The sequence below is a fragment of the Eumetopias jubatus genome, unplaced genomic scaffold, assembly GCF_037043125.1.
Source record: "Eumetopias jubatus isolate StellerSeaLion01/CBP00866 unplaced genomic scaffold, mEumJub1_p1.0 scaffold_1, whole genome shotgun sequence".
NCBI lineage: Eukaryota > Metazoa > Chordata > Mammalia > Carnivora > Otariidae > Eumetopias > Eumetopias jubatus.
This window is the reverse complement of record NW_028274807.1, coordinates 43,665,363-43,673,808: the sequence shown is the minus strand read 5'-3', so window position 1 is coordinate 43,673,808 and position 8,446 is coordinate 43,665,363. Positions and strand designations below refer to the sequence as shown.

The following is an 8,446-nucleotide window of genomic DNA, read 5'->3' as shown; positions in this document are numbered from 1 at the left end:
TTTTATATGTCTTGAATCCACTTGTAGTATAATAAATTCAATACATCTGGGAAGGCATCTTGAAGGCATTTTGGGCAGTCTCTTTTTCTGGAAAAATTTAAAAAAAATTTAGTGGAAAAACCTATAGTCCTCACTGGTTTGGCTGCTTTCAAGATTATTATTATCTTTTCCCTCTGATATCAAATCTAAATTCCCCCTAAATCTAATCTAGATCAGCAGGGCCATCTAAGTGGCTTACCTGGTGGAGTGACCTGGACACTCATCTTTGTGGTGCCTGATCACCAACCCCTTCTCATGTTTTGACTGTTGCACTCAGTAATTTAAATTTAAATTAGAATTGGTGAAGGGAATACCAGGAGATGGCTCTGAAGCTCACTTAGATGAACAATGTCCTGGCAAATGTTTAACAACTAGCTCTCTGGAAGAAAGAAAATAAAAGCCCTGCTTTAAAGCATTATCTGATTTCTATAGTGAGATATTCCAAACATGGCTGGTTTCAAGCTCTCTATACTGCGTAACTGAACAAGGAATTGGGAAGAGAGGCAGATAACAGGCTCTGTTAGGTTTGTGGAGCCTACACTGGCACACCACTGCCTCAATGCCAAGCATATTCCTCTCTGTCCTGCTGGGGAGCAGCAGCTGTGCTTCCTCCTGATGGTCAGTCAATAATCTGACAGGGTAATGTCTCCTTTCCTTGCCTGCTGGTCCCTTGGCACAGAGTCCAATAATAATTGGGTGGCAGCCATAGCATAAAGTTTAATTCTTGATCTTTCACTGATAGAAGAGATTTCCCTCTGGGAAAGAGAACCTTTAAATCTTCTTAGTCCAGAATGCAAGGGCAAGAAGCAGCACTCCCTCGACCCCGCCTCCACTGACAGTGCATCACAAGGCATAATGGTCAGCAGAACCTCCTCCACTTTAATCCCTCAGCTACCAGACCTTGTACTCTACCTTTGGGGACACAGCACCGTACAGTTGCCATTGATGATAGCAACAGAGCTTCTCAAGGAATTTAATCTCCAACTTGGCACAACAGCAGTGTCTTCAAGGGCTGTTTTATTGCTCTCTCAGATGGCAGCTTCTTGGAGACAGCATGTGGTCAAAGTAGATTCCATGCTCATGTATGTAACACCATACCTCCCTTTTTAAAAAGGTTCCTTGCTCTGTAGTTATGTTATGCAAGACCCCTTGTCAGAGGTGAAATACTCTGTAAGCTCTCAGATTGAAGTAGGAGGATTTGTTGCAAAAATAGAGTGGGTCTGCTCCAAATTCCTTCTCCCTTTGACTTACCATTTGTTGGTGCCTTTATGATGTAGGTGTGTTGATAGAATTCCTCTGGATGACCTATAGTATATGTGAAGATTTTCACATATATTATAAAACTGTCTCCAACACTATAAACCATATATTACTCATGTTCTGAAAATGCAAAGATAAATAGGACTATTATATAGGAAGAGTTTACTTTGGGGACTCAATAGCAATGACAAAAATATAAAAGGCACAATACCTGCATACTTCAAATAGCAGTTTGTATGGTTAATCAGCAACAACAAAATATACAAATTAAATCATTGGGAATTACTACTCTATTATTTCTTTATTGTCTCTATTATTACTACTCTATAATATCTCACTATATACATTTTATGTATGGATTTATATATATATAGGGATTTTGTGTATATAAAATCCACACCCCTCGTAGAGTTTTATGGTGTTTATGATGACTGGAATAGGGGGAAAATATCCTTTTGAAGACTACACTTGCTGGGCTATGATAAGAACTTTCATTCTTTTATGACAGAAGGAAGATTTTTGTCTTCCAATTGGGCACTAAAATATAAAAAGGTTAAAACTAGGGTAGACTAGTAATGGAAAAAATTAGTGTTTTAACCTAACAAGATTCATCCTGTGGATGATTAATAAAAGGCATGTATGTCCTTAACTACTATTCCATGTCCATACCATGGGAAATTGGTAGCATTAGAATCTTGTACTGAACTAAACACAGAAGAACCTATTTGATATAGTTAGTATAAGAACTAGAGCTTTCCAAATACATTGCTGTAGAGCTTTGCAGTTATAAAGCAATACTTAACCAGATGCAATGTACTATAGACTATTTAAAAGCTTCTCTACTTAAAAGGGTGAAAGAATAGTATAAGAGCCTATAGAAATATCACCTTTTGTGCAATTCATATTATATCCATCAGACTTAAAATTCTAGGTAATTAATTTAATTACTATATTTCAATTTTAACATTCAGAATGTTTTTATCAGGATAGCATTGTTTTGCCATCATTCATCAATTTCTTCTACAATCAAAATAAATTAAAAAAGCAGTTGATATCTTTCATATATGCAAAACCATGAATCATGTTCTGGGAGGGTTATAAAAGTGAAAAAACTCAGTTCCATCACTTATGCTTATAATAGAGTAGAAATTAAACAGTAGACTGAATTGATAATAATATAATTCAAAATATGATGTATATTATGAATGAAAAACCATAGGAAGTTGAGAAGGAAGGATTACTCAAGACTGAGGTAAATAATAAAGCTATAAATGAAGAGTGATTTAATCTCATATTAAACCTAAAATAAGATTAAGTTAATCTTCCATTAAATAATGGAATCATTTTTTTTCAACTGTTAAGATGTTCTAAGATAAGGACACATGAGTAAATGCATGAAAATGGAAAAATGTGGGGTGTTCTAGAAACAGCCAAGTTTCTCATAATTTGAGTATTAGTAATGAGCAAATAAAAAAAAAAAAAAGTAAATCATGGTTGAACACTGACTACCAGGAAAGAAGAAGGGGAGAACAATATAAATCCTATATTAAGGATTTATCTTTATTTAGTAGGCCTTGGGAAGTCACTGAAATATATGAAGACAAAAAAAGTTCTTTTACATGCCACAAATATTTATTGAAAAACTATCATAGTGTAGATTCTACCTTTTTTTTTTTCCCTGAATATGGATAGGATCTACAAATAACCTTCTCCATAAGAAAATTTTCCTGTGGTAGTAAGGCTAATAGATTTCACAGACAACCATAATATATGATACATGACAAGTCTCATAATAGAAGCACAAAGATGCTTGAGTGGAAGAATCAGAAAAAGGTTTTGAAGGATGTATCTTTGAGATAAATGTTTGTCGATTTTAAAAGTTGATGAGAGGTAGAGACAGGTGGTATATTTCAGGTGTGGGTAATAATCTGCACAAACTAGTGGGGGGATAAATTCATGGGATGATCTTAGGTAACAGTTAATAGTTCTATGGTTAGACCACAGGCTCTGTGCAGAGTATGAGAAGGCAACAAGTTTGTAAATTGGGGTGTAGCCATATTATAGATTTATTTAGAAGGAGATTTGGATTGAATTCCATTACTGTGTAATGAGAAGTCACTGAGTTTGGCAGTGACAAAACTTAATCTGTAATCATAAAAGTTAAATGACCAAAGAATAAATTACAGTTTGATGAATTCTCATTGAAAATGATAAAGCTGAATCACAAAAGTTCCCTCTTCCAAAACATAATGAACCAATAAAAAAAAGTAATACCACTATTACCACCAGCAGCTATGAACATCTGTTGAATTTTGTATAGAACTTATTTTTTTAAAAAAAAAGAAAGAAAAGAGAAGAGAACCTTTAGTATAAGCTTAATTAGGAAGTTATTATAGTATAAGCTTAATTAGGAAGTTATATAATGCCTTGGCAGAAGGGTGAGGAGGGACAGTTTATACTGAAAAGAAAACAGTCCAAAATTTTAAAAAACAGTGCAAAGGAAAAAATAAACTTCAATAATGGACTAATAGATAAAAAAAATGGATACAGTAATAAGGAGAATTACTACTATGGAAAATTAAATTAAAAAATAAAATTAAATCAGTGATGGTAAGCGAAATTCTCCCAGAGTACAGAAGAAAGGGAGACTAAAGATGAAAGCTAAGAGAGAATGTGACCAATATGTAGGGAAACAATGCAGCTCAAACATTTCTTGTTGGGTAAAGAATTTTTAAAAAGAAAACAACAGTGCTTGCTTCAGCAGCACATATTCTAAAATTGGAACAATGCAGAGAACATTAGCATGGTCCTTGCACAAGGATGACATGCAAATTCATGAAGTGTTCCAAATTTTTCTAAAAATAGAATTTTCATATGATCCAGTAATTACCAGATATTTATCCAAAGAAAAGAAAAACACTAACTCAAGAAGATATATGTCCTCTTCTATTTATTGCAGTGTTACTTACAATGGCCAAGATATGGAAACAGCCCAAGTGTCCATCAACAGATGGATGGATGAAGATGGGATACACACATACACATATATTATATGACTCAGTCATAAAAAAGAATGAAATCTTGCCATTTGCAACAATATGGATGGGCCTAGAGGGTATAATGCTAAGTGAAATAAGTCAGTCAGAGAAAGACAAATACCATATGATTTCACTCATATGTGAAATTTATGAAAGAAAAATATTTTTTTAAATTTTTTTTTTAAGATTTTATTTATTTATTTGATAGACAGAGAGACAGTGAGAGAGGGAACACAAGCAGGGGGGTGGGAGAGGGAGAAGCAGGCCTCCCGCTGAGCAGAGAGCCCAATGCAGGGGGGCTTAATCCCAGGACCCTGGGATCATGACCTGACCTGAAGGCAGACGCTTAACGACTGAGACACCCAGGTGCCCTGAAAGAAAACAAATAAACAAAGAGAAAAAGGAAAGAAACAAAAAAGCCAAACTTAAATACAGAGAACAAACTGTGGTTACCAGATGGGAGGTGGGTGGGGGATGGGTGAGATAGGTGATGGTGATTAAGAGTACACTTATCCTCATGAGCACTGAGAAATGCATAGAATTGTTGAATCATTTATATTTTACACCTGAAGCTAATATAACTCTGTATGTTAATTATACTTGAATAAAAAATTAAAAGAACAAATAAAATGATCAATTGTAACAGAAGGAAAAATCAAGGGCTTAAATTTTCCTGAGATAAAGCAGAGGCTGAAATGGGGAAGGGGAAAAAGATTTATAAATATTCAGGCTAATTATCAACAAAGCATCAAAATCTAAATGATCATTTCAAATGACAAGGGAGGGGCAGTAACAATTTATCCACCAACTGTATTATCATTCAATTCTCTTTTATATGTGAAAACAAAATAAGGATGTTTTTAAGATATGTAGGGCTTCAGAAAACATCCTACACATAAAAACGGGTAAGTTCTTTGAAGACACAGACAGTATCTATCTTAATCACTTCATCATCAGCGATCGATGGGGAGGCTAATAAATAATGTTCTCTAGGGCGCCTGGGTGGCTCAGTCGTTGGGCATCTGCCTTCAGCTCGGGTCGTGATCCCAGGGGCCTGGGATCGAGTCCCGCATCGGGCTCCCTGCTTGGCGGGGAGCCTGCTTCTCCCTCTGCCTGTCTCTCTCTGTCTCTTCTGCATGGATGAATAAAATCTAAAATAAATAAATAAATATAAATAAATAAATAAATAAATAAATAAATAATGCTCTCTACATCCCCTTTATTGTATGTTTCTGGAGTTTTCTATTTTCTGTTGGCTATGCTGCATTCTGTAGCAATAGATAGCTGACACAAAGTAAATATATAATGTTTCAGATGGTGATATTTTCCAGGGAGAGAATGAAGCAGGCAATGGGGACAGGGAATGCTGGGAGCCGGGGGAGGTTTGTTTTGTAGAGAGTCAGCCCAGAAAGCAGGGCAAGAACATGCACAGTAAGTAAGGCCTAAACTGAATCTAGATCAGATCATTCCCTAGCCCAGGGAAAGTGAAACAGGGAAAGTGAAACAGGCAAATGACATCTGAGTAGAAATATGAAGAAAGTGAGAATTCCAACCAAGATAGCTTAGACGTTCCCCTCAGCTTGGGGAAATAGACAGGCTTCTCCCTGGCTCTAAGCCCCTGAACTGCCTTTTCTTAGAGCATATACTTCAGAAAACTTGTAATTGTAAATCTTTTCATTGCCTCTTAGAGATGCAAATCTCTTTTAAAAGCTTCTTGCAAGTTTTACAACCCGGGCCTGTCTATCTCAAGGACCTGGGAGCCATCTCTTTGAAATGTAATCAAGGAAAATTGTGCTCCTATCTCTCAATTTCCGTGGGAGGATCAGAGTCTAACTTTGGCAGGTACCTTGCTCCAAGTTACAAAACTACCTCCTGTCAGGAAGATAGGAGAAAGTTTACTTTTAAAGGCTCATTTGATCTGCATATAGAAATTCTTATATTGGTATTTGGAAACCAGTGCTAAATGTAAGTTTAAAATAATTCTTAAACTGTACTATTTATTTCTTAGTGTCAGGAATGTGATATTAGGATGTGAATGTACTTTTCTTGTAAGGTTAAAACTCTCAAATAAGGCCCATAACATTAGGGGAAGAAAAAAAAAAACACCTTTTCGAGGGTAGGCCCAACCAGTAAGCATTGTGGTGTTGGGGCTGTTGGGGGCTGGGGGGGGGTCTCTGACTTAAACTCTCTCCCCACATAACTTTACATTAAAAAAAAAAAGTGAAGGCAGCTATTGAGACAGGATAAATTTTTAATTAATCTGAGCCATTCATAGGAAACGATAGTTAAGTTTGTGTCCAGGTTAAAAGACACATAGGGCAATTATTTTAAAGAAAGTAAGAGAGATGGAAATGATTAGAACTTGAGGTGCTTTGCAGAAGACAGAGGGGGGATTACATATGAAATGTTCTAGGCAGGAGAGTCTCCAACCTTTGGAGCAGTTGAGAGAATGAATTAAAGTTATTGGAAAGGAGAAGAGGGTACAAAGGGGAGAGAGTCAGAGAAATATTTACTATTTGGTGGTGTTACATTTTTCTGTGAGAAAAACCCAAAAAACAAAAAGCTTACTTATAATGTAGCACATTAAGCCAGTCAACATATTTACCATGTTTCCACTATCAAGGTGTCTATTGGGGTAATACCAATACCACTCTGCATATTATATTCCTGGATTTTATTTCCTTTTTATTAACTAATTGGTTTTCTCTCATGATATAGTAGCATTCACCAAATCATATATTTTCAATAAGCATGTGTGGCTGTTTCTCCCAGCATCAGGTTACAGATGCCTTGAAATGACATGAACAGCTTCAGGTGATCTTGTAGAATAATGATCTGATCTAGATTCAGTTTAGGCCTTACTTACTGTGCATGTTCTTGCCCTGCTTTCTGGGCTGGAACTGTCCTAAAAGAAACAAGAGATACCTAGCAACAGTTTGTGCTGTGGGATGGAGGGTAGCAGAAGGGTCCCTTGGAGCAGGTACTCCTAGGTGCAATTTACTGAGCGAATATGTCCTGATTGATGTCTCCCAGCTGCTATGAGTAGTAGCTCCTAAAGGCTTCTCCTGATTATTTTTCTCAGCTGATGAGAACCACCTAAACTGGGAATGTATCCCCTCCATTCCTCCCAGGACAGCCTATTGCCAATGATGGATGGATACATGGGGTAAAAAGTCTAACTCTCTTGCCTCAAGGGGAGGGAGGAACTGTGGTCTTCTCCTTGTGGGTCAGTCTAAGGCTAAGACTCCATCACTCTTGGGGCCCCCGGGTGGCTCAGTCGTTAAGCATCTCCTTTCGGATCAGGTCATGATCCCAGGGTTCTGGGATCGAGCCCCGTGTCAGGCTCCCTGCTCAGCGGGAAGCCTGCTTCTCCCTCTCCCACTCCCCCTGCTTGTGTTCCCTCTCTTGCTGTGTCTGTCTCTGAAATATAAATAAAATCCTAAAAAAAAAAAAAAGACTCCCTCACTCTCATCTCCTTCCCCTTCTCTAACCGGCTCTATTCCATAACCTAAAGGTTTATACTGAAGAACAGTCCCTCCGTCTGTACCAAAATCCCTATCTCAGATCCTGTTCTTGGGAATTTCACCTGGAAAGGTAATTTTTCAAGTAGCATGTGGACACAACCAACGTGATAGAGCTTCTGTGCTCTTACTCCAAGACTCGGCTATTTCTGTTGGGGCACAAGAAACTCTCAGGCTCATCTAGCATCTATGAATGAAAGACTTGAAAGTAAAGTGTGGGGTAATTAATATTCTCTGGGTCAGATTTTGACTAATGGGAGAAAGGAGGCTATAGATGAGCCTGCTTCTCCCTCTGCCTCTCCCCCCTGCTTGCTCTCTCAAATAAGTAAGTAAAAATCTTGAAAGAAAGAAAGAAAGAGAGAGAGAGAGAGAGAGAGAGAGAGAAAGAGAAAGAAAGAAAGAAAGAAAGAAAGAAAGAAAGAAAGAAAGAAAGAAAGAAAGAAAGAAAGAAAAAGAAAGAAAGAAAGAAAGAAGAAAGGCTTACAGCGTAAGCTAGATATACAAGGAAGCAGGAAAAGTTAAAGTTCTCAATACATTTTAAGGGGGGGAAATGATTGCGATCATTTAAGTGACAGGTAATAAGCTTGG

General features: G+C 37.1%; 1 non-coding gene across 1 annotated transcript; it reads left to right on the top strand.

The window, feature by feature from the left end:
• The first annotated feature begins 4,047 nt into the window (after positions 1-4,047).
• On the top strand, positions 4,048-4,154 carry LOC114221128 (U6 spliceosomal RNA). The gene has a single exon (XR_003611688.1). It is a non-coding gene; the product is annotated as a U6 spliceosomal RNA (small nuclear RNA).
• The last annotated feature ends 4,292 nt before the right edge of the window (positions 4,155-8,446 follow it).